The sequence below is a fragment of the Canis lupus genome, chromosome 9 (assembly GCF_048164855.1).
Source record: "Canis lupus baileyi chromosome 9, mCanLup2.hap1, whole genome shotgun sequence".
Taxonomy (NCBI): Eukaryota; Metazoa; Chordata; class Mammalia; order Carnivora; family Canidae; genus Canis; species Canis lupus.
This window is the reverse complement of record NC_132846.1, coordinates 53,215,652-53,241,389: the sequence shown is the minus strand read 5'-3', so window position 1 is coordinate 53,241,389 and position 25,738 is coordinate 53,215,652. Positions and strand designations below refer to the sequence as shown.

Sequence of the window (25,738 nt, the reverse complement as noted above, 5' to 3'; positions counted from 1 at the left end):
GCCAAGCTGCCAGTTATTTGCAGCCACCAAATAAAAGAATCCTATGCAGATACTAAGTTCAGTCAGGGATGCATGAATAGCAAACATAAAAAGGACCAGACTCCCATGTTTTCCACCTAGTCCTACTCTTCTTTCCAAATCCTTAAGCTGATGGTTCTCAACCAAGCTGTACTTGAGAATCACCTGGAGAGCTTGTTAAAATGCAAATTCCTAGGCCTTCCCCTTAAAGCCTCTGACTCAATAGGCCTGAGATGGGGCCTGAGGTAGGGCCTAAGAATTTGCTAATGCTATTGGTTCTGGGATCATACTTTAAGAACTATGGCCTGCCACTAATTTCAACAGATATTTCTTATAAAAATATAATGGAAATCTCTTTCCAAATAAGGTAACAATATAACTCAAATCTATATATTTTGGAAAAGAACAAGAAAAGCAGTGAGATAGTTGTACTAACATATAATCTCAGTCAAGTATTACATCCTGACTTCCAAGAAAGACCAGGGAGCATTTTTCCCCTTTTGTCTTTTGTATATGTCTCATCTAGGAGCTTGAGACATAATGAACATCTTTTAAGGTAAGTAAAGGATGAACAGCATTAGATATGCCAGAGTAAAACTTACTGAAGTCATTAAGAAATCATATCTGAAGGACATGAAGACAGACCTGAGAAGTGAGAAAGAAGTAAAAAGAAACCCTGTAGGTATGACTCTTGAGACCTGGTAACTCTCACCAATGTCCTTATTTTGAAAGTAGCTGCTAAGAAAAAGCCTTCCTTTCTGTAGAGAGTAAGCTGAAGAAGCTGGAAGACAGGTGTTGGAAGTTTTCTTCACTGAGGAAAATGCTGAGAGAGAAAGAAATTCCTGAAGTAGTTTGAGTCTGGACAGAGATAGAATGATTTGGCAGAAAGTCTCTGACTTAATGACATTCACAGCTCAGAATGAAGTCATTTTATCTCTTGGTATCAAATGTGTAGTGTAGTCAAAATACACATTTTTTAAAAGATTTTAAGAAATCTCTACATCCAATGTGGGGCTCAAAGTCACAACCTAAGACCAAAAGTTGCATGCTCTACCGACTAAACCAGCCAGGTGCCCCAAAGCATGCATGTTTTGGAGAGATATTCATAAAAGACATGAACTTGAATATGTGCATACCCATAAAAGACTGTGCTGTTTTAGGGCTTTTCTGGTATCTTTACTCAATCCCAAAGAACAGAATCTGACAGCAACTATTTGAATCAGGTTTCATCTATTCAGATTTACTCCTAATCTGATACATGGAGAAAGATCACGGTTGTGTTTCAAAAAATAGTGATAAATTAGTGACAAAAACTACAACTCAATCAAGATGCTAGACAACAATTTTATGAAAGTTAATGTTATTTTTCCATTCCTTTAAAACATCTGTCCCGCAGCACCTGGGTGACTCAGTCAATTAAGCATCCCATTCTGGATTTCTGCTCAGGTAATGATCATAGGGTTATGGGATCAATCCCCATGTTGGGCTCCAAGTTTGGCATGGAGCCTGCTTAAGATTCTTTCTCTCCTTCTCCCGTTTCCCCTCCCACCCCTCTCAAGGCACTCTCTCAATAACAACAACCACCACCAACAACAACAAATTATATCTCATGCTATCTCAGAAAATGTATGGCAATTAATGATAACAGTGAATACATTAGAATTTCAACCTTCACAATAGTAAGCTAATAAAATGGTATTTCAAAATATAAGGACCCCTGTGTGGCTCAGTGGTTGAGCACTTGCCTTTGGCCCAGGGCATGATCCTGGAGTCCTGGGATCGGGTCCCACATCGGGCTCCCTGCATTGGAGCCTGCTTCTCTCTCTGCCTGTGTCTCTGCCTCTCTGTGTGTGTGTCTCTCATGAATAAATAAATAAAATCTTTAAAAATATATATATAATTCAAGGGGCACCTAGGTGGCTCAGTAGGTTAACTATCTGCCTTTGGCATGGGTCATGATCCCAGGGGCCCTGGGTCAGCCCAGGAATTGGGCCCCTTGCTCAATGGGGAGCCTGCTTCTCCCTCTCCCTCTCTGCCCACCTTCCCCACTCATGCTCCATGTCTCTCTCAAATAAATAAATAACATATTTAAAAAAATAAAATTAAAAAAAAATCATTCAATTAAGAAAAGGAAGAAAAACTCACTAAAGACACTTAAGGTTTACAAAATGAGCCCAGCATTTAAACATAGCTGGTAATTATAACAATGTTGTTTTTTTAATCTTATCTAAGTATTGTAATATAATAGTATTTCTCAAAATGTGATTCTGGGCCAGTGGCAACCATTTCACATGGGGACTTGTTAGAAACACAAATTCTCCTGCCCTGCCAACATCCACTGCATCAAGCACTCTGGGAATAGGGCCCAGCAATGCCGGCTGTACCAAGCCAACCATGTGATGCTGATGTACCGAGCTCCAATCCACGTTTATAGAGTGTCTCTCTCTTTGTCCTTATCTTCAATTACTGGCTTTGTATGACACATTCTAAACAGCACAACCCAATAAACATTTTATTTTTATTTTTTTTTTTTGTTTACATAGCTTCTGGAAATGATGGGCTATTCTTTAAACTTATTAGTGAAACACAAGAGAGAAGATCCCTGTCATCCTTTATCTTCTCTTTTATTATGATCTTCCTCTCTGTTCACACTCAATTCAATCTTGATATGCTTAAAAAATCAAGAATAACAATGATAAAAAGCCCATTTATCACCAACTTGAAAGCAAACAGCTAACTATACTATTTTCCTCTCATTTTTGTTGTTACAATTTAGCAATTTAAGATCCAAGTATCTCTTCCCAGAATTCACCCACTCCTCAAATGCTACAAGATCACTTTTCAAATGTAAATGTAACAGAAGGAAAAAACACCTGTGAGAACTGCTTTTCTCCAGTGAAACAATTTGCTCATAGATTAGGTTTAAATAATCCCCCAGAAACCTTAGATTGTGGCATTGGGTACTTAGGCTGTTTTAGAAAATATCGCCCTCCCCTCCCCCATCACCCATGTTCATTAAAATTAATTTGTGCATTTTATGACACAAAAACTTATCAAAGCATCTTAACTGTGAAACTAACTAACTAAATAAATATCCCCAGCATTCCCCACATTTAAAGAGATTATTTATTTTCTCTGAGGGTTGATAAAAGTTCTGATGGCACATTTTCTAATTTTAAAACCATTTTCATTTCACACTTCTGAAAAACTTGAAGTCAGGAGTGAGCTTGTGGGTCTGTTTGAAGTGTGATTCACACTTTATGCTCTCTTCCCCAACAGCTCATGAATATTTATAATGCCAACCAGACTTCAGGTTTTAAACATGCCAAAGAAAGGGACTATTTTAGAGGATAATAAATAAATGCACTGTAGTTATGTAGCACTTTCTGTTCAAAATATCCACCCTGTTTACAAATTTTAACTCACAATTTCCAAAGATAAAATGATAGAGAAGTCATCCTTACCTTCATCTTATCCTACCAAAGTCTTAATAAAAAATACTTTTCTCTAGAGCTATGTCAACTGTAACCCTCCTTTTGTCAGGTCTATAATATTCCCTGTCTCACTTAGTAATTCATTCATTCATTTATCTGCCAGGCCATCCAACCATCTCCCCATATAACAATGCATCCATCAGTAAACAGACACCATAATGGGGATTCTGTGAGAAAGCAAATGATGGACCAATGGGATACAAAGAGAGTACCCCATATCTCTTAGCTGAATATAAAAGGAAAGGATGGAGTTCACTAGGCTTATGGGGCAGAATAAGCAATTCAGTACATAGAAGTAGCATGAGCAAAGTTTCAGAAGACTGGAGGAGAACAGCCTATTCAGGAAACCAAATAACCCAGCATGGCTGGAGTGCTGGTTGCACATGGCAAAATGGTGGGACTCAAGATTGAAAGAACAAGCAACGGGCAAAGGGGAAAGGGTCTATCTAGTACACCACACCAAGGAGTTTGGATCAGGGTAAAGTTGAGGGACTGTCAACCCAGCGCCATGGGCTGGAGGGTTCCTGTGGAGAAACTAGAGAGTATTCCCCCGTGTAAGGGCATTCTACTTCAGTTTCTTCAAAGCATCATGCAGTCTTAGGAAAGCACACTTCCAGGTTCAGATTCAGTGCCTCTTTCTGATTCCTAAAGCTATCTGGAAATCAGGGGAAAAAAAAATTGAGGGAGTCATATGATCAGATTTGCATTTGGCTAGATGGAAGACAGATTCTAGTGAAGTGAGGCAGAAGGCAAACGTATCAATTAAGAACTGCTCTATCAGTGCAGTTTCTGTTAATACGTTTATTCATTCATTCAACTGATATTACTGATTGTTTAAAATGTGCAAAGCCCTGAGCTAAGCTCAGAATCAAATCACGTAATTTTCTTAATGGAAAGTCCACTAGGCTACTTTCTGTTTGGTTGTTTTTATTTTTGTCTTTCTCTAGTTAGTAAACTTCTTAAAGGCAGCAACAACACCTCTTTTAAATGTAATCATATGCTTGCCTAGAGTGCTACTACAGTGTTGTGCATGCTCTGTGCATGCCACAAATGTGTGCTGATGACATTCAGTTTCACGACTACAACATTGTTTTGTAACTTAGCCAGGAAACAGAGAAGTGCTGTGATTTAAACACGCCATCCCACTTCCTCACTGCCAACAACACAGCCCAGAAGCCAAAACTCTGGGCCTGGGAATCAGATGGCTGGGAAAATTCTGGGACTCAATTATAAGCAGCGCTGACTCCTACTCTGAAGTAGCCTACACTCCTCAAGTATGCAAGTCATGCATCAGAGTGATGCAATATCACACAGTCCTCTCAGTATCCTTCTGTTAGAGATAGGATTTTTTCAAGTGAGAAAACACACAAATTTACCACTTCTTCATGGAGAACTCTACAGAGCTTACTAGTCATATTTATAGTCAACAGAATACAAAAGATATACAGTGCATTCTTTACTAGTCTATAAATTATCCTCTTGAAAGAATTGGTGATGATATCTAATCAACAATAGATGATTCCAAGTGAATTCTTGACTTTTGGTTTTTATTCCACACTGGCCTTTCTGTGCCCGGTTTGTGTGAGTGATTTCTCCTTTACTCTGGCTCTTTTTTAAAAAGCTGAATTCTAAATTATTTTAGTTATGCATGTATCTAAAATTCGTTTATTCTTCCCTTTCCCCATTGTACATTTCCCTACTGCTTCCCCTCCTCCCTCTGAATTTTGGCAACCCAGATTAATAACTTGCATCATTCTTACTTTTTTCTAGTATTGTTTCCTCACTTAACAATGCATTGTGGAAACTACTCTAAATCATATGGTTTAGATCAAGACAGATTAAGTTCATCCTCCTAAGTGACTGCTTAACAGTCCCTGATACGGATTTATTGTAATTTACTCAACAGTTCCATTTCCCTCTTTGTGGACATTTATTTAGCATTTCTTTTTTTAAACCTCTATAAAAAATTATAATAAAATCCTGAAGAATGCACACTTTAATACTGAGATTTTTATTTCTATGAAGTAGATTCTCATGTTATGATTCCTGAGTCAAAGAGTAGATGTATTTTAATTTCAACTGATATTGCTATACAAAAGTTGATCTTTACTTTTTAAAAATGTAAAATAAGTCAGAAATTTTTCTGTACCTTGAGCAGCAGTAGGAGTCAGCACATATAAATTTATGCCCATCAGTTCAATATAAAGTGACAGCTTATTGTCACTTAAATTTGCAATTATTTGATCATTAAGAATATTACATTTTTTCATAGGTTTAAGGTCTACCAGAATGTTTTCTTCTGTGAATTGTTTATTCATATCAGTCACCCATTCTTCTATTGGGCAGCTTTCTCTAGTTATCATTTTGCAAAAATTCTATGTATAATCCATCTTCATTTGTTTGTGAGAGGCACTGCTAGCCACCTATTCAGAATTAATATCACCCTTCTCCCTATAAATGAACTTTAATTCTGGGGTGCCTAAGTAGCACAGTCAGTTAAGTGTCTGATTGTTGATTTAGGCTCAGGTCATGATCTCAGGGTCATGAGACCAAGCCCCATGTCAGGCTCTGGGCTCAGTGCAGAGTCTGCTTTAGATTCTCTCCCTGCCTCTCTCAAATAAATACATAAATACATAAAATACATAAAATCTTTTTAAAAAATAACTTTAATGCTAAAGTTAAAACATGCCCAGATTAAAGAAACAAAACCAACAATGAAATAAATTGCAGTAACCAGTCTTCTTTTCCGCTCAGATAGACACAGTTATGGCAAAGGAATATAAAAGAACGCCACAGGATGAGACTTTCAGGTAATGTCTTTTAAAAGATGCAAATTTAGCTGGTGAGTGCTTTATGCTTTCACTCCTTCTACATTTCCTTCCAGTAATTTGGACCTGATCCTGAAGGTGGATAGCCTTTTAGCAAACATGAAATGATAAACATGAACATGCAGGGCCCTAGTCAAGAGGGATACTTGGGATTAAAGAAAGGGATTGCTGCATGAACTCTGGTTTGCTTACCCTCTGACTTCTTGTTACATGGCAAACATTTACACATCTTCAGTTACAACTGCTTTCAATCCTAATGAATATATTTAATGATAACATTCCCAAATATATCATTTACATATTAAAATGCAGTGGTATCTTTTACTATATTTTTTCCTTAAAAATGTATATGTTGACTATTTTCTTTTTCCTTTTTTAAATATTTTATTTATTTATTCATGAGAGACTCACAGAGAGAGGCAGAGGCATAGGGAAAAACAGGCTCCCTGCAAGGAGCCTGATGTGTGACTCAGTCTCGGGCCCGGGATCGTACTCTAAGCCAAAGGCAGACACTCAACTGCTGAACCACCCAGGTGTCTCACTATTTTCTTTTTTATATTACAGCAACTGGGATTCCTCTTTTGGTTAGAAATGTTTCAACCAATCACTAGGTTGTACATATAGTCCAAATTATTTTCCAAAATTTTTGGTACTTTTTTTTGTTTTAATCTTTAAGTCTTTAATTCATGTGGAACTTCTTTTGCTTATAGAATAAGACAGATACCCAACATTATCTTCTTCCATACAGATGGTAAATTATCCCTCTCTCATTTGTCAAATAAACACTTTCCATCTCTCCACTAAATTGTGATAACAATTAAATTACCATTTATGCTGGGGACTGTTTCTTCTCTCTTCTTTTAATCTGTTTGCCCACTTCTATGCCAGGACATGCATTATTTTTTTTTTATTTTGATGGTTTTGTATTGGAATTATAAGGTAGAGTCCTTCCTTAAAATCTTCTTTCTTATATTTCTTTTGGCTACTCTCAAACATTAATTCTTTCATATAAATTTTAAGATTACTCTGAGCCATGGAAAAAAGTCACCAGCAAGAGATTTTACTTAGAATTGCAGTGGGGAGTCACTGAATATGAAATATTCCATCCAAGGCCTTAGCCCATCTGTCATTTGGCCAGATATTGCTTATTTATTTTTATGGTTTAAAAAATAAATATGGGTTCTTCTATTTTGTTAAATATCCCTAGGTATTTAAGAAGTTTCTGTTGTGAATTGTCTGTAGCTAGTTGTCTCAGACAAGAGTAACAAATACATTTCTTTTCTTTCTTTCTTCTTTGTCTCCCTTCCCTCCTTCATTTTTTTTCCTTCCTTCTGTCTTTTCTCTTTCTTGTGGAGGTATTCAACATTGTTAAAAATAAATGCAATACAATGAAAAGATAAACTGATCAAAATAAATATGAGGGAAAAATATAAATTTATCTCCTTTTTACTGACACCTCAAAGGTTATTGTTTTTCTCTTCACTCTACAGATAAAGGCAATTGAAGTTCAATGTCATGGTCTGGTCAATATCACAGCCAGGATTCAAACCCAGGACTGCATGCCTCTAGGGCTTTGGCTTTTCCCTAGCATGTTATTGCTGCTCTATGGCAATTTTCCCCAGATATTTCTTCATTTAATATAATACTTGCTTCTTATGTAGAGGCATTAAGAATAACTAACACAAATGTTAAAGGTATAAAGAAGCTTCTAAATATGCTTTATTCAATGAGAGGTCTTCCCTGTGTTTACCATGCCATATTTATTTAGTTTTTAACATTTTATTTATTTATTTATGAGAGAGAGAGGCAAAGATATAGGCAGAGGGAGAAGCAGGCTCCCCAAGGAGAGCCCAATGTGGGACTCGATCCCAGGAACACAGGATCATGCCCTGAGCCAAAGGTAAATGCTCAACCACTGAGACACCCAGGTGTGCCCCACCGTGCCATATTTAGAATATGTCCTCTCATTTTTAGGATTGTTGAAATATTAAGTTAAACATTTCTTCCTAGTTTTAGATGGACTTAGATAATATACTTACCTTCCTTTTACTCTTAAAATTTACAATTGCCCACAGCAGAGCCTGTTGGACTTTACCCCATTTGGGAATTATTTTTCAATGTATAAATAAAAATAAATAAAGCAAAAAAAAAAAGAACTTCTTCTGAAGAACAAAAACTCAAAATTCAGATGCGGAGTTATTTCTCTTGGCTATAATTCTGTTTCCATATATTTTCAACAACAGACAAACAAAGGGAGGTAGAAGAGCAAAAATGCCTGACACATCTGCACAGGTATGCATTTAAAAGTTTTGTCTACCTTTAAATGTAAGATGAGCTATCATTTGGTACCCATCCACCCCTGCTGTATTCTACAGGGGGTGGGATGATGTCCACATGATATCATTATGCATGATATTTAAATAGTTACACAAGTGACTGTTGCCCATATTTAGACATGGGACTTTCAGGGGACTTTGGGTTTGTTGAATGCAAGAAAATGGAATGAGACTCTGATGAGAGGTAGAAAAGAAACTAAAATGATTTCTTATTCTAACTACTTTATACAACTACTGCTCTAATAACTTCCTCTGACTTTGCTCCAATTTTCCTTGTTCTAAGAGGAAGGGAGAGAATTTGGGGTATACAACTCTCAAAGAAGGAAGAGGAGTAAATATACATCATGTCCTTCCCTCTACCTGCCCTTTCTTCAATGGAGAGCAAAATAAAGAGCTTGTATAAAGGTTTAATTAAGGTCAGAATTAAACCACGGATCCTGCTTCTGTGCCTGGGGGAAGTCAGTGCCTGTTTTTTGAAGTCTAATTTCAAGGGCAGAGTGGAACCTTGTAGAGTGGGTTTTTCCTACTAATTGGGCCCTAAGTGAGAGCCTATGTGTTTAAACTTCTCCTGAAAGGGTTATTTGCATTCCTCTCCTCTTCAGAAACATACTTTAAAGGAGAAATAATCCTCCTCTTGAAAAGTATTATTTTGAGGTTTGACAGTCCTTTCTTTGTGACAGGCCCAGATTAGTGATCCAGGAAGCCACTGAGTAATGTCCCAAACTCAAGATGTTGTGTCCATTGAGGCATCAAGAAAACATAATCATCTCTTGAAATTGTGACTACCTCAAATTCCTGTAGGGATTGCACCACACAGAACATAAATTATTTTGAGATATCTGGAATAACTAAAACAGCTAGATTATAAAAATGGAGAAATAAATGCACAGAGATAGGGGAAATCTGGAGTGGAATAAGGGCATGGCTTCTTGCTGAATCTTTCCCCAACAAAAAAATCCAGGTGGTGCATTCTCTTTGTACCTTTGCCCATACCTTCAGTGATGGAGGATGATTTTTCTACCCCTTTAAGGCTCAGCTCAAATTTCAACACCTCCATGAATATCTATCTACCCAGTTTTCAGATACCTCCTTCTTCTCCACATATCTACATGACATATTATGGATAGCACCTATTTGATATAAATATAGCAATATGAATGATTACTTTACTTGGAATTCTGGAATTATAAGAAAACTAAAGGACCAACCTTATTTGATCACTCATTTTGCATATTAAAAAATCACTTCTTGGAGATGTTAAGTAATTTAAGTCATACTGACAACTTTTTTTTTCAAAAAGATGTATTTATTTATTTTTGAGTGAGAGAGAGAGAGCACAGAAGGTAGGGGAGAGGGAGGGGGATACAGAGAATCTCAAGCAGACTCCTCGATGAACATGGAGCCCAACACAGGGCTCTATCTCTTAACCCTGAAATCATGACTTGAGCTGAAATCAAGAGTCAGATGCTTAACCAAGGCACCGCCTAGGCACCTCTACACTGACAACTATTAATTGGGTATCTCTTCTCTTTAGCCATACTACAGGCTCTTAGAATGCAGAAGGTCTTATACTTCCTTGCATTCCTTTGTGTTCCAGGCCAATAACTTTCATATAGTAGATGGTCAATAAGGATGGTTTGATTGAAGGACTAACATTAAGCTTGTGGTAAATTTAATTTAACCCAGTACAACCAAAAACTATCTAATGAATATGTATATAAAAGTATTGTGCAATGTGAAGAAGATAAGTATTCTCAGAGAGTTTGCAATCTTGCATAATAGATATGGGATACAAGCTTATGCCTACCCTAGCTCAAGTCACAGATGATTTATATACTTTTAGATCTAGTCTCTACTGGTTGTCAGGACAATTCTAACCAAAAAAGGGTGTATTCTTTTTTTTAAGATTTTTTTATATATTTACGAGAGAGAGAGAGAGAGAGAGAGAGAGAGAGAAAGAGAAACGCAGAGACACAGGCAAGGGAGAAGCAGGCTCCATGCAGGGAGCCTGACGTGGGACTGGATCCCAGGTCTCCAGGATCAGGCCCTGGGCTGAGGGTGGCGCTAAACCACTGAGCCACCAGGGCTGCCCGGAAGGGTGCACTCTTAAATCGCAGTCTTATCAGTTGGTGGGCCAACAGTGACTGTATTTTGGGACACTCAGTGTGTCTTCCCTATCACTATTTCCTCACCTGGACCTTAAGTTTCTTTCTGGGACTAGAGCCTCCCATGAAACCTACTATGGTTAGATGAAGCCCTGAAAAATTGTTTTCAATTTATACCACTTTAAAGTATGCTTATAAACAACAGGAATCCATTCAGTGAGTAATGAACATTCAGAATAAAATTTCAGGAACAAAATTCTCTAGGCTATGAGAGAAGACCTGAAGGTCATAAAGATAGGCTAATTTGAAAAGTATCTGGGACATACTTTTTCCAGACTCAAGTGAGACAGAAGTGGTGAAGGGTAAGGATAATCACTTCTGAGATAATGAAAGGTGAAAAAAAAGACCAGATTGAAACATTTTGATAATTTCAGTAAGAGTCTGTAAGTGATGAGGTTTGGTTAGGTATATGGACACTAAAGGAAATGAAAAATCCTTACACAAATTATTATGGAAATTAGATATTAAGCTATTAAGTCTATAAAAACACTAATGAAAGAAGTGTTAAAGTGCAGAGACCTCATGTAAGATCTTGTGTGACTTTCACAATTGATGAAGGTGGTGCATTCCGATTGTGGCAATGGTAGAGTGACAAGAGTTGAAGGAAAGAGATGGAATGAATGTAGGGTTCCAATGAGAACTTAAAGTCCCAATGAGTAGGATGCAGGCTTTGAGAGGCAGAGAGTAAAGACAGACGAAAGGGAAGGGAAGTGATGAGGTGAGAACTAGGTAATAACTGAAGGAAGGTGATTGACATGGAGGGTGTGGAGGAACTTTGATGCTTTAAAAGTGCCATTTGCATGAATGCTGATATCTCTGAATATGCTTGCCAAGGATAGAATGACAAAGTCAAAGAGCCAAAGTATCAATGCCACTGTGGAGGAGAGACATTTATTCATGAAAATGTAGTTTAGAAAAAAAGCATGCATGTCAAAGGGTCAATAACAATTTTCACTCTTCTGAACTAAAACAAACGAACAAACAACTCAACTAAATAAAACCAAAAAATGTAGCATCTTTCAACACACACAAGATGAGATTCTATCTTAATGTCTCAGTTATCATATTCAAAATCCCAAGGCCATTAATTCTCATAAATTTCCATTTCCTACAGATGAACTTTTGTGTGACTCACAATAAACTCTTTGGGAAATCTGCCCATTGTAATCAATGCAGCAATAAGAGTAAAGATGAAAAGAAGAAATGGATCTGGATGGATGCGTCAGTGATTAAATTAGGTTTGACCCTCAAACTGAGAATGAGTCAGTTTGATGAAAGACCATTTGTACTATCTTTTAACTGTTCCACATTCCTAAGCAGTTTTTTTTTTCTCCTCACTACAATGAAGAGGCTCTCGGAACAACCAAGTATAAAAAATAAAATCACATGTGACCCCCCCTCAAAAAATAAGAAGTAAGCCAGTATTAGAATTAAAGACAGCTACAAAAGAAACTGTAGAAGGGCATGTGTTTCTAATATTGCAGCACGTAGAACATTCTCTCCCTGATCCTCCGTTGCATTGAGATGGCCATTTGTAAATCATTTTTAATTGTCTTATTAAGCAGCTTAGAGTGCAGCAATCAAAAGCTTGTGGTGATGTGAGACCTGGCACAGCCATCAGGCACGGATCAGCAGTCAGGATAATAGAAGATGCAGGATTATATAACCACTGATGGTCAGCAGGGAAGGTGATTTGGAGAGAAAGTAGTACATTGTTGATTCTGAAGAGATGCTGATCTCAGACAATATGAAACCTGACATTATGGTTCCAGGGAATGGAGACCCCTCTCCACACATGCACACATATCAGCCACCTGCAGTCTGATGACTGCACTGGGAAAAGCCAAATTTCAAAAGCAGTGATCTCTTTTCAAGGAGAAATTTCTCATGTAGTGTTATGAATCATGACATAAAGGATTTGCAAAACAGGCCCCAAAGGTTAGAAGGGGGAAGGAAGGAGTTAGGAAAAGAAAGAAAGGGAGAGAGATAGAGAGAGAGAAGGAGATAAAGTGTGTGTGTGTGCGTGTGTGTGTGTGTGTGTGTGTGTGTGTGTGTAAACTCCCTAAAACTAGATCAGGAAGTTGGATTCTTGCTTTAATGAGAACATACGAAAGTGCATGAGAGTCGAATCTTTCTTTGAGACAAAATGCAATTGTAATTCCATGAAAACAATTTTCTGAGGTGAGTGCATCATGTCACAACTTTGTGATTTACAGTTATGACATCTTTAGACTCAAAATAGATCAAAGATTCTTTCTCATTCCTCTATAGACTTAATTGTCTTACACTGACCTAAAACATCCCATGAAAAAAGCAGCAAACTTCTGAATTAATTATTATGCCACTTCAGGCAGTAGCAAGAGCCAACAGTCTGTGGTCATCTGAAGAGAGGCTGGCAAACACATGCTATGCTGAGTTCCTAACTGAGGGATCCAGTGAAATATTCTACTCTTCATGAACCACTTCTTACTACACAATAACTATTTTCAACTCAACTACCAAGAGTTTGGCCAAAAATGAGGAACATTCAAAGAAAGAATTTATGTATTAATGGCAATGCATTTGTAAGCACTTTAAGAGAATTTTGTTTTAATACAACATTAGTGGGGGGAAATGTCTGGTCTCCTAGATTTATAGTTCCCAAATTATGTGCTGCAACATAAATAATACATGGTTTTGATTTTTTCTCTTGATTTCCTAGCCATAGGCAAAAATATTTTGAGTCTTTTTTCATACACATTTGTCCTTATCCGAGAAAGAAACCACAAAAATTTCAGTAAGGACAGTATTGGCCAAATGTTGCCACAGTCTTAGAAAAGTCAGGATTACTATGAATTTTTCTGAGCAATGATTCATTAATTTCTTTTAGCTTGAGTTCTAAATAAATTTGGTCAAACATATAATATAAGTAATCTCATTTGTGGGAAGTAAGCATGGATAAAGGGGAAAGAATGAGAAGAATTTCTCATATAGGTATTCTTTCTCATTTCCATTAAGGGATAATCTCTTCCCCCAAATATCCCTCTCTAGGTTTGACCATGGGAGTAGTATTTCAGAAGCATTTTGGTAAAATATCCTAGAAGTTTCTCCATAGAAATTATGAAGATTCCACAAATGGCCATATTATATAACTTTTCCAAAAGTGATTCAATTAAATAAAGTAAAATTTAAATGATTTGACCAGACACATATTTACCCTTACAATGGAAATAGAGGAAACATAAAAGGTTATATACAAGCAGAGATGTCACATTTCTATTGTTAGGAATTGTCCAGGTCATGCTTGAGTGTCCAGGATGATCTCAACTTATTGGGTACAGGCTAAGTATAGCATCCCTGATCTTGGTTTGGCTTTATCTGAAGTGTATATCTACACTAAAGGCCCTAAAATTGTGTATTAGAGCAGACATACAAATTAGAGTTGAGAAGTGTAGCTTTAAAAAGAAAAAATGATGACAGATCTAAAGAGTGATGCAAAGTCTTACATAAAAAATTTAGTCATAAGATTAGTAACCAGAAAAAATCAGAAGTAAACCAAAGTAAGAGCAGTCAGGCCAGTAAGTTATTTAGGACTAGGATGAGAACAATGTATAGGATCAAGAGGAGTATTTTATGTAGTGCTGGCTGAAAAGGTTCAGAATGTCTTAACAGTTTAAAGGAGACACAGAGGATAAGGATAACAGTATGGCTCTTGCTGCTACTGTTGCTATTAATATTTTATGTTATAACAATTATTTTTAAGCATACAGTATTCTTTAAAAGTGTAAGAAAGGGGCATGATTTTATCCACTTTGTGCCATTTTGTTCAGCTCATTAAATAAAAGAAATTGATTTGGCAGAGCTAATTTTGTAATTAAAAAGCTTATCATGGCTTTCTGTAATGAGTTAAGTAAACAGACAGTAATTCAGTTATAATATTTACATAGTTTATACCAGGGGATGTCTGCTTACTAAATTAAATAATATGGAAGAAGGAGGAAGAGACCATTTAAAATGGAGGTGAACAGAATATACCAAGGACAAGAAGGAATTCAGACAGGCAGGTCATCATTGTATTTTTTATATTGGTGCCAGGTCAGGAAGTTAACTATTTGTAACTCCCCTCAGAGGGAAAACATGGTAGCAGGTGACCTCATTAGATGGTTCCCATGAACTCTGGCTCATCTCTCTTGAGAAAGCAGGTAAATAATCTACCTGAAATTAAAGACACCAGATTTTTCTGTTCTCATAAAAGTAATTACTTCTTTCTGATCCCAAAGAACTCCTTGGAAATGTCTATTCACCTATGCTTGAAGAGGAGCATAGTAACTGCTTAATGAAGGAGCAAAGAGGACAGTAGTTGAGGAAATAGTTGGAAACCTACCAAGCCTCTGTACACTGTAACTGCTCAAATGGCAATCTCCAAAAGTCTTGATAAGTTTATTTTTGTAAAAGGTGTCAAAGTAACTGTCAGTTCCACCACTGATCAGGACCTCTGTTTGAATGTCCTGTAAAAGAGGAAACCCATAAAGATTAACATCCCTGAATTACTGAATTTGAATGTAATTAAGAGAGAGATAGATATATGGAAGGCAAGGGAAGGGAAGACAAGAGAAAGGAAGAAAGGAAGAAGGGGGAAGGATGGGTAGGAAGAGGAGAGGGGAAAAGGGGGAGGGGAGAGGACAGGAAAAGAGAAGGGAGGTGAAATGAGGTAAGGACTGAAGAGGAAAGATAGGAGAGAAGAGGAAAGAAGCCACTGCTTCAATGCCATAGCACCTGGCTTTGTTATTATATTTGGTGATTCAAGCAATGATAAGGCCCAAACTTTTTTGCCTTGAAAATATAGGCAAACCCATTGCCTCAGGTAATTGAGCTGCAGTTAGAAAAACTACTCAAAGCCCTTTGAAAATTACTGCCTTGGAATAAACCCCAGGGCTCTAATTTAAATTGTAGATGTTCTTCGGTTTTGGATTATAGTTTGGGCTACTTTTTGCCACCTGTCTCTACTATTATTTTACTAAATTATGTGGGAGCCCATTACTCCAGTGCCTTGATTACAAAGTCAGTGCAAGTCAAAGGATTCCAGCCCCTTTCCTTGGCACCCTATGTCAATACTCATGAAAGCTTAAGCAATTCAGAACCATGGATAGCTCCCTGCCTCCCAAAGAAAAGAAGGACTCCAGATCTGAATCAGCTCTGTCATTTTAATCACACATGGAGTGCATCAGAACACAGAGCAAATAATCACCTTTATTCAACTGAGAGGCTTTCAGCAGTGAGTTAAACATCCTTGGACTTTAAAAGATAATTTCAAAACACATACTTTACCAAAAAATGCCCAACCGTATTTGTTCTTTCAATCACACCAAAAATGATATTGTAAATTCAATTTAAATAATCACTATGTGTCAAAGATATGCCCTGGCAGGATATTTTTGCCTGGTGATCTATATTGGAAAATACTGATTGAAGCAACCAGATGTCAAATGTCTCTTACCTTCAGCATAAAGTCAACAGAGGCAAAGTCTCTTAGATTCTAGAATGCAAAATTTTCTAGAGTCTGGAATTAAGAAGTATATATAAACTCCTGTAAGTATCAACTTTACAAATATTTCCTAAAAGTCAATTATGTTTCATGTCACAGTTGAATAGGAACATGTCTCAAGGAAAATAAAGTTTTAGGATATGCTCCAATTGGCCTTCTTTGCTCCCCCATCCCCAAGATAAATTGTGGTGCTACTTAAAAGAGGACAATTAATCTCTAAATATAGATATCCAATCATATGCATTATTCAAAAAGGAGGATTAGAGTCTTTCGGTAAGCATTGCAAGGTGTATGGCTTAAAAGCAAATGTTAGGATAGTCCCTTTACCAATAGACAAAAGAGAAGACCTCTTGCATCATTATCTATAGGTCCTCTCCATGCAGACCTACTGTGAAGTTTACTGAGTATATCCATAAACTGGCCAATTGGAGAATATAGGAAATAACTAAGTTTCTCTGGTTAAAGGATGGTCATGGCCTTTTATAAAGCTCTTCCACACCATTGTCTACTTGGATCTGCTTTCCCTTCTTGGGCTACACCAGCCTTACCACCATGTGCCATCTGTCAGTTTTTGCCTATAACACGTGAAGCCTCTTAAGTGTCTGAGTATCATTTTAGATCCTATTTTTCAGGTTAAAAGCAGTAAATTGCAGATGGCAAGTGTTTTTTCTTTCCCCTTTCCTTGAGATTATTGAAAGCTGGGGTAATTTTGTCGTGAGTCACGTTAAAAAAAGAACAAGTGATGTTATACAGCACCTACTCAATATGAATATGTGCAAAGAACAGCCATCTACCCAGCCATCCATTCAGCAAAGGAGGGAGGGATTTTGCTTTGCTTTAGGTGACAGATTTTGGAGTGAGAGTGTGTGTAGTTCAGTGTGCCCTGTAAGCACAATCAGAAACTGTGTGAGGATGCAAGTGGAAAAAAAAAAAAAGCAACACAATTGATGGAGCACCTATAATATGTTGAATTATGCTAAGCACTACACAGAATGGATTCATTAAAAAAGCTAAGAAAGAGGAGATCCAGGTCAGAGAAAGGGCTAAAATCACTATGGCAATGACAATTTCACTCACAGACAAACTAAGATTAATAATTTCTGTAAAGAGTTTTTTTTTCCTTTTATATGTTTATTTTAAATTTCTGAGCTTAAAAATTTCAGCTTCTACTTAACTGCTGAAATTTAAGAAGCCCCTGAAATAACTTTCATTGTTGAAATCAGGCTATTTATAAGTATCCTTGAAGGAGTAGTATCATAGCAGAGGTTAAAGACTGATAAGGAAAAGTTATAGACAATGCTGGAGCCCAGAAAGGAAGATGGTGCCCCAACTTCTAACCAGCTATGGGACTTCCTTCCAAGTCATTCCATTTTACTGAGATCTAAAGAGGTCTAGGTTTATAACACTTATGATTCCTGGTAGCATTATATTCTATAACCCATCTCTTTTTAAGGAATTTTAACTTGAAGTTCTCAGTAGATGACATTTGAAAGTTTCTCCAATCTTAACTCTCTAACTCATTTAAAATTACCCATGGATGATGATTCCTCACTGGAGTCAACCTGTATCCTCAATTCTTGCTATAACTTTCAGAACATAGCTAAAACATAAATGTACATGATTAGATCTACTTAATTATGCTGCTACCCTTAAAGTTGGGCAATGATGAACGAGGAGTCAACATATATAAAAACGCAGAAACAACTAAGGGTAGTAAAGAAGAGTGTTTATGAAGTAGGTAGGTAAAACAAGCTGATTTTAGTTAATAATAAGTAACATTAGAGGATCCCTGGGTAGCTCAGTGGTTTAGCACCTGCCTTTGGCCCAGAGCGTGATCCTGGAGTCCCGGGATCGAGTCCCACATTGGGCTCTCTGCGCGGAGCCTGCTTCTCCCTCTGCCTGTGTCTCTGCCTCTCTCTCTCTCTCTCTCTCTCTCTCTCATGAATAAATAAAATATTAAAAAAATAAATAACATTAAACAACATATTCCAATGAATATTTCTTTGTTTGGGTTACAGGAGTAAAAACTTAGATCAACTTCATTCACCATAAGAATAGGTTGTGGGGTTCTTAGAAGGTTTTCTACCCCAAAGTTATCCCACATTAGCCAGTTCATTAGTCTCACTATTAAATATGCAGGAGTAGTGCCTTAAAGCATCAACATATCAATCAGTAATAACTTCTGTGCTTTAAAAAAAAAAAAAAAAAACTTCTGTGCTTTAGAAAGGTACAGAGTATCCTATACAACTTGAATGGAACAATGGCTTTAGTTGTAGAGAAGTAGAAAAAAAAAAAACTTCCTAGAGAGGGTAAATCTAGAGGGAAGTTTTCCCGTATGAACTAACCATGCATCTCAGTAAGAGTGGAGTAAGGAGCTGAAAATGGGAGGATATGATGGAAACTGAGACAAAAATTAGTATCTTTCAATGTAACCAAAAGCACAATTTACAAAAGAGAACCTGTTTCCAAGAGTGCACCTTTACTCAATTGTAATCCCCATCTCATTGTAGCACAGCAGCACTTCAGGGGTTAAAAAATGCAAATAGGCAGTTTCCTGATTTCCAAGTGGCAGTAGGTGAAAGTGGTGCTTACTAAGGCCCATCACAAATATTCTTTTATAAGGTCTTTTTCAAACCCAAAGTATTTCTCAAAACATTTGTTCTAAGTCCCCCTTTGTATTTTCACTTTTCTCTCCTCAATTATCCATCATAAAAAGTACCCTGAATTCTTTTACCAGTCTAATAGGAAAGCTAAGTATTTGAAATAGTTGTTGATGTGAATTTTAAGTCACTTATCTGTTAAATAATGACACTTATCTCTGGGAGCTCCAAAAGGTTTCAGGACTGTTTCCCTAAGTAGTGATAGGATAACCACTACAATCCAGAGAGAAAAATCTATGAGTATGAACTCTTCTGGCTCATGTCACTACAACACATGTCAAGATGAGGATTTACTGCTTTAATTGTGCAAACACAAAAGTGAGGTGCAAGACCAGCTTATGCTGTTTAAAACAAAACAACAAAACCCTAGAATTCTGGAAACCTAGATTAACCAAAAAACAATCCCAATGTTGTCCATCTCTGTTCTGGTTTCCACAGTGATCCCAGGCCAGCTCAGGCTGGTAAGGCTCCCATCCACTCTGGAAGTCACTGTGCTTGACCAGCACCTTCAGAAAATACACTTCTTTGAGAAGACAATATGATAGACATTTAAACTCAGTGCTAAAATCAAAGTAAAAACATTCAGATGTATATGCTAATAATGCCATCATATTTATACCTTGCTATACACCTTGAAAAACAAGAGAGATTTTATTTGGCCCCAAAGGTTTCAAAACATGTCTTCTCTCTAAGCAGAGGAAGAACTTTCACTAAAGGAAAAAGCAACATAACAGATACCAATTAATAGCAGAATAAGCAGAAAATTTAGAAATTTTCTAAAAATTTAGAAAATCACAAATTTAGAAAATCACAAATTTAGAAAATCCTTAGCCATGGTTCATAACCAAGAGCAATTTTGCAATGTCTGGATATGTTTTTTTTTTTAAAGATTTTATTTATTTATTTGTTAGAAAGAGAGAGTGTGCAAGAGCAGGGGGTGGGGCAGAGAAAGAGAGAGAACCTCAAGCAGACTTCCTGCTGAACACAGAGCCTGATGCATGGCTTGATCTCACCACCCTGAGCTGAAATCAAGAATCAGACATTTGACTAAGACACTCAGGCACCCCTCTGTTAATATTTTTGGTTGTCATAACTAGGGAGACGTTACTGGCATCGAGTGGGGGAATATCTAGGAATGTTCCTATGTACTCTACAGCCATTTACAATGAAGGATTATCTGGCCCACAAGGTTAATAGTACTGAAGAGGAGACCCTGGCATAAGAAAAGTAGAAGTAGGAATGAGGTAATGATAGAATGAAGTACCAGTGGGAGTCATTGCTGCCAATCTTAAACAGTCTTCTTCACCTGGATTCTGTAGACTTCTGAAATTTTTTCTCTTCCCTGACTTGGTGAATTACCTCAAAATCTTGGATCCAAAATTTGTTTTCACAGTCTTGTTAATAAAATAACATAATTTAAAGGAATTTAAATAAAGCACTACAGAAGGAAGGGAGGGCGAGAGGGAGGGACAGGAGAAAGGGAGGAAGGAAGGAGCTATTTATACTCATTTGAAAAAAAAATGGTTGGTAAAAGTTTTTGTTGTTCTTGTACCTTTTTTTGTTGTTGTTGTTGTTTACCTTGCTTCCTAAATTTAAATTCAAAATATAAAATTTGATCTATAGACACAACAGTTTCAGAATGTTGATCTTCATTTCAGTACAGTAGACTATTTTATTTTCTCATTAAACTTTTGTTTAATGGGTCTCAAAATTCTGTGACTGATTTTTGGTCAAGTTCTTTCCATTAGAAAGTACTGATTTTAAAAACTAATAACTTAAAATTGCCACACACACACACACACACACAAATTGTCCACAAAACATTCTCCTTTCCTTCTGAAGGCTTTACAATGCATTCTTATCATCAACGAGTCTTTTACTATTAAACTTAAATGGCCAATTGACACAAACAGTTCTGAGACTGTTCTTCCACCTCTGATTAAGACTGGGGTGGCAGGTATTGGGGATAATATTCATTTAGCCTTCTGAGCTTTCTGGGCAGACTTGGTGACTTTACCAGCTCCAGCTGCCTTCTTGTCCACTGCTTTGATGACACCCACAGCAACCATCTGTCTCATGTCACGAACAGCAAAATGGCCCAGAGGAGGATAATCAGAGGAGCTCTCAACACACATAGGTTTGCCAGGAATCATATCAACAATGGCAGCATCCCCAGATTTCAAGAACTTGGGACCATCTTTCAGCTTTTTTTCCAGAATGATGATCTATCCTCTTCAGCTCAGCAAACTTGCAAGCAATGTGAGCTGTGTGACAATCCAGCACAGGTGCATATCCAGCACTGGTTCAGCCTTGATGGTTCAGGATAATCACCTGAGCCAGGAAGCCAGCTGCTTCCATTGGTGGGTCATTTTTGCTGCCACCATCCACATTACCACAACAAACATCTTTGACAGCTATGTTCTTGACATTGAAGCCCACACTGTCCCCAGGAAGAGCCTCACTCAAAGCTTCAGGGTGCATTTCAACAGACTTTACTTCAGTTGTAACATTGACCAGAGCAAAGGTGACCACCATGCCAGGCTTAAGAGCACCAGTCTCCACTCAGCCCACTGGGACAGTACCAATACCACCAATTTTGTAGACGTCCTGGAGAGGCAGACACAAGGGCTTATCAGCTGGATGAGTTGTTGGCAGAATGCAATCCAGAGCTTCAAGCAGTGTGGTTCCACTGGCATTCCCATCTTTACGGGTGACTTTCCATCCCTTGAACCAAGGCATGCTAGCACTTGGCCCCAGCATGTCATCACCATTCCAACCAGAAACTGGCACAAATGCTACTGTGTTGGGGTTGTAGCCAATTTTCTTAATGTAGGTGCTGACTTCCTTAACGATTTCCTCGTATCTCTTCTGACTATAGGGTGGTTCAGTGGAATTCATTTTGTTAACACCAACAATTAGTTGTTTTACACCCAGTGTGTAAGCCAGAAGGGCATGCTCATGGGTCTGCCCATTCTTGGAGATACCTGCTTCAAATTCACCAACACCAGCAGCAACAATCAGGACAGCACACTCAGCCTGAGATGTGCCTGTAATCATATTTTTGATAAAGTCTCTGTGTCCTGGAGCATCAGTGATGGCCACATAATGCTTGCTGGTCTCAAATTTCCACGGGGAGGTATCAATGGTGATACCATGTTCACGTTCAGCTTTCAGTTTATCTAAAGCCCAGGTATACTTGAAGAAGCCTTTTCCCATCTCAGCAGCCTCCTTCTCAAAATTTTCAATAGTTTTTTTGTCGATCGCACCACATTTGTAAATCAGATGGCCAGTATGGTAGACTGGCCCAAATCTACATGTCCGATGACGACAATGTTAATGTGAGTCTTTTCCTTTCCCATTTTGGTTTAGGTTTAGTGGTGTTTTTTTTTTTTTTTTTTTTTAATTATTTATTTATTCATGACAGGCACAGAGAGAGAGAGAGAGGCAGAGACACAGGCAGAGGGAGAAGCAGGCTCCATGCAGGGAGCCCGACGTGGGACTCGATCCCGGGTCTCCAGGATCAGGCCCCAGGCTGAAGGTGGTGCTAAACTGCTGGGCCACCGGTGCTGCCCCTAGTGGTGGTTTTCATGACACCTGTGTTCTGGTGGCAAACCCATTGTGAAAAAGAGTGCAGTAGACTTAACATACCTTCCAAAAAACAATGAGATATGACCTCTTAACAAACTTAGTAATCTTTTTTTTAAAAATAGTAAGAGTATCTTAGGAAGGGTTAAGATTGCAGACTCCAGAATCAGATTTTCTGATCTAACTAGTTATATGATCACGGCAAAAATAAATTCCATGTAAACCTTATTTTCCACATCTGTAAAATGGGTACTTTAATAGCATTTGTTTTTTAGAGCTGTTGTAATGATTGAATTAAAATATCCACGTAAAGTTCTTTCCCTGATATCTGAATAAGTAATCATTTAGTACTTTCTTGTCATGGTAGTTGTTTAATACCTATAATGAAGATTTTGGCTTAAAGAAATAAAATCCCTTATTCCTTTAATGAAGACATAAAGCAGAGATTTTTTAAAAAAATAAAACTTAAATAATACAGCTTCCCAGAAATTTGGGTCACATTATTGAGAATATCCATGATAAAGATAAAATTCCCACATTCTATCAGAATAGGTGTATACCCCAACGTTTGTGACTATGCTTGATGTGTTAAATGAAGTTATAAAGAAGAAAAGACTCAATTCCAAATCACACATATGCAAAATTATTAATTTTTTTCTTTCAATCCTCATTTCTTTATAGAGAAGTTTGGTGCTTACAAGTCTTTAAGAGTTCTCAGACTTATCAATTTCCTTTCTCTCTCCCTTCCTTCCTTCCTTCCTTCCTTCCTTCCTTCCTTCCTTCCTTCCTTCCTTCCTTTCTTCTTCCTTCCTTCCTTCCTTCCTTCCTTCCTTCCTTCCTTCCTTCCTTCCTTCTTCTTTCCTTCCTTCCTTCCTTCCTTCCTTCCTTCCTTCCTTCCTTCCTACTAATAGAAGAGTAGGATTTGGGTTTTGGTAGGCTACAAAATACAGCTAATACATAATAACATGTTTTCTTATTGCTTATTTTTACCATTATCTTTTATTTATGAGAAGTGCTACTATTTTCTATTTACCTTAAAGTTATATATTTTGCTTTTAAAATGAATATAGTTATTTTAAGTAAAATAAGTCAGCTTAAAGAAGATAGTTAAGTAAATAATAACACAGGTGATGAGTGGGTATGGCGAAAATGGTGATGGTGATGGTATTCAAATGGCACAAAGATAAAAAATATTACATAACCCTTTTGCTCATCTTTGAATGAGTATCAAATCATGTCAATTCCATGGGTTATTGTGTATTCTGTATTCTATCATTTTGCTTAATATTTCACCAAAGAATATAGGAAATATTCATAATCTTCAAAAGCTAAGTATTTTTTTTAGGTTTGGAAGTGTCTTGTGATGGACCCATCCATTCTAAAACACAGTTTTAAATTTCTATTCTCCAGTTCTAGGCAGATACTCATCAGGGAGGAAGCAAGGGTCAAGGGTAAAGAAAGGATGCTCCATGTGACACCAATTTTCTGTGATGAGGAGGAAAAAGTCCAGAACTTCACAATGAATAGGATGCCACCACCTCTTGAATGAAAGGTAACCTCTGAGATGGCCTCTCGATCTTTGTATACTCACAAGAAATCCACAAGGGAATATAAAAAAGGAATGGAAACGTGTCCAGCAATCTGACATTCTGCAGGTTTTAGGCTTGCCTGCCCATCAGTCAAAGAATAGAGATTCAGTTTTATAAATGAAAGTGAAGAAATTTTACTTGCTTTTTACTAAGCTGAATTTGATCATATTTCAATATCATCCAAATAATAATCATAACACTATAAATTTAATGATAGTATATTTTATTATTCTGTGCTTTATAATCTTTATGGTCTTTTTGCCCACATTAGCTCTTTGGATCATCAGAAGGTCTCATGATGTAGGCAGGGCAGGTATGATGGCAATTTTACAGATGAGAAAACTGCAGTCTGGAGAGGTTAAATGAGGTCTAGAAAGGCCAAGCCACATATCAAACGTCCTACAGCAGCCTGGCAGGTATCATAAATGTGTATAAGCTTGCCATAATAAAACATGGAGTGATAGGGCCTGAGGCAAAAGCTGAGTCCACATGACCTATCAGAAAACATTCATAATTTCAAATGTTAAAAAAAAATGTTGCCAAATAGCACATATTTGTGGGGCAGATTTTACTCTTAGGAAACCAGTTCACTCCTTCTGGTTGTCAGTGGAGTTGAGGCTACACAGCTTATGTTTGCACACCAGTAGAAAAGCCTTTTGCTTTCCAAATTAACCAAATTGAATTGTGTGGTACACAACTGTGCAATTGTCTCTAAACTATCCTAGTCTATAGGTATATAAGAAAATATAGAATAATCAAGTGAGGTGAGAGGCACAAGCAAGTACTAAGGAATATGGGATCCACATGGGAAAGGCTTTACAGGCTATTGATGAGCTCCATGCTCTTTGCATAATGGCTAGCTAACTTTGCCTGCCCACAGCTCTATTAAGAGCCCCAGACAACACAAATACTGTCATTCAGACTTCATCTGTGAGACTGCTGTTCCTTCCAAGTCTAGATTTTCAGCTTCATAGTGGTTCAGTCTTACATTTTCTCTTCAGGGTTTCTACCAGGCTTGAGCTTCTGCATTTCAAATACAAAATAAACTAAAAACTCACTGAGGAGATGAAGTGGTGGTGGTGGGGGCGGGGTGGCAAATCTCTAATAAATTAGCAACACGTAGTTTATTATAATATACTTAAGAAGACAAGCAATGAAGAGGTCTTCCAAGAAAAAATGTTAGAGATCTTGTAGCTGTATACCCTCACAACCCAGGAAATCAGTGAGCTAACCTGGGTTTAGATTTTCCTCATGATAACATTTCAGTAAAAGTGATTGAGGTACTTCAGTTGAAAGTTCCCAAGACAAGGATCTCACTGATGTATTATTAAGCCCTTACACAATAGCTCAATGGGTAAAATAAATGCAAGGTTAGGAGTTTTCTGCTCTGACTGCCTGAAAATTAACTCTCTCTCTCTCTCTTTCTGTCTCCAATAATAGTAATAGTAATAATAGTTACTACACCAACAACAAATAATAACAGCTTATCTCTGAAGCTTTCTTTTAAGTTACCTCCCTTCCTAAGTACACATATAAAAT

General features: G+C 37.3%; 1 protein-coding gene and 1 pseudogene across 20 annotated transcripts in view; both read right to left on the bottom strand.

Annotated features, from left to right (window-relative positions):
- NRXN3 (neurexin 3) overlaps nt 1-25,738 on the bottom strand; it is a 1,529,630-nt gene that overhangs the window by 598,861 nt on the left and 905,031 nt on the right. The gene's annotated exons all lie outside the window — the stretch shown is intronic.
- Nucleotides 20,889-22,384, bottom strand: LOC140639453 (elongation factor 1-alpha 1 pseudogene; annotated as a pseudogene).